Raw genomic sequence first — 1866 nt, forward strand, 5'->3', positions numbered from 1 at the left:
TGTGTGTGTGTGTGTGTTTGCTCATCTACACAACAGGGACAACTTTGAGTGTTAAATTTTGTGGGTACAGAAGTGAATCTCAAATAACACACACCAGTGTATTTCTACAACACAGCACAACACACCATAAAAACACAATTAGCAGAACTGACCTGTGGCAGTAGTGTTGGAATTGTGGGAATAGTGTCGGAATAGTGTTGGAATTAAGAGAATAGTGTTGAAATAGTGGGAATAGCATTGGAATTGTGGGAATAGCATAGGAATTGGGTTGGAATAGTGTTGGAATTGTGTTAATAGTGGGAATTATGAAAACAGCATTGGAATTGTGGGAGTAGTGTTGGAGTTATTAGAATAGAGTTGGAATTATGAGAATACTGTAGGAATTATGAAAACAGCATTGGAATTGTGGGAGTAGTGTTGGAATTATGAGAATAGTGGGAATTATGAAAACATCACTGGAATTGTGGGAGTAGTGTTGGAATTATGAGAATAGTGTTGGAATTATGAGAATACTGTAGGAATTATGAAAACAGCACTGGAATTGTGGGAGTAGTGTTGGAGTTATTAGAATAGTGTTGGAATTATGAGAATACTGTAGGAATTATGAAAATGGCATTGGAATTGTGGGAGTAGTATTGGAATTATGAGAATACTGTAGAAATTATGTTGGAATTATGATAATTGTGTTGGAATTATGAGAGTAGTGTTGGAATTATGTTGGAATTGTGGGAATAGCAATGGAATTACAGGAATAGCATTGGAATTGTGTTGGAATTATGAGAGTTGTGTTGGAATTGTGTTAATAGTGGGAATTATGAAAATAGCATTGGAATTGTGGGTATAGTGTTGGAGTTATGAGAATTGGGTGGGAATTGTTTTGGAATTATGAGAATAGCCTTGGAATTGTTGGAATTATGAGAATAGTGATGGAATTATCAGAATAGCTTTAGAATAGTGGGAATATTGTTGGAATTGTGTTGGAATTGTACAATTCAGTGGACAAATGAGTTAATTTCTTCCTTCTTTCTTTTTACTAAATGTCTATCCTCCCTTCCTTTTCAGGAACCTGTCGTTCTTTTTACTTTCTCATTTTTCCTCTTTGTCTTTCATTCATTCTTTTTTGTTTGCTTTTCTTTTTCATTCTTGCGCTCATTTTCTTTCTTTTTTCTCGTTTTATATTTTTTCTTTATCCCTGGTTTCAGGTTCTTTCTCAGTTGTTCTCTCTTTCCTGGTTTTGTTCTTGAATTTTCTCTTTTTTTCTCTCATCTTTCTTTCTTTCTTTCCTTCTTTCTCTGTTCTTCTGTCTTTATTTATTTCTTGTTTTTGTCCTTTCGTTTGATTGATTGATTGATTGATTTAATTCTTTCTTTCATTCTGTTTTATTTCTTTTTTGGTTGTTCATTCTTTTCTTTTTTTTTGCTCTTCTCTCTCCCCTCATCCTTCCTTCCTTCCTTCCTTCCTTCCTTCTTTCTTTCTTTCTTTCTTACTTTCTCATTAGCTACATCAGATTTTGAATCTCTTTAGATTACTCATTACTGCAGTTGTGGTCAATCAGCCAAGATATTTTAGTATTATAATATTTTAGTGTTTTAGGAAAGATGAAAATCTAATTGTTTTGTTTCAAGTAAAACTTTAAATTTTACAGTAAACGAATTAAAATTTCGTTTCAGGCTTTATTGTTCATTTTCAAATACTTGATTTATAGGTTTACATTATGCTGCCTTAGATTATTCTTTTTCTTTCTCTTTTATTTATTTATTTTTTTTCTGGACGACCTCAAGCATTTCTCTCTCTCTCTCTCTCTCTCTCTCTCTCTCTCTCTCTCTCTCTCTCTCTCTCTCTCTCTCTCTGTTCCTCAGGCACAAG

Source organism: Pangasianodon hypophthalmus, chromosome 4 (genome assembly GCF_027358585.1).
Source record: "Pangasianodon hypophthalmus isolate fPanHyp1 chromosome 4, fPanHyp1.pri, whole genome shotgun sequence".
NCBI classification, from domain to species: Eukaryota; Metazoa; Chordata; class Actinopteri; order Siluriformes; family Pangasiidae; genus Pangasianodon; species Pangasianodon hypophthalmus.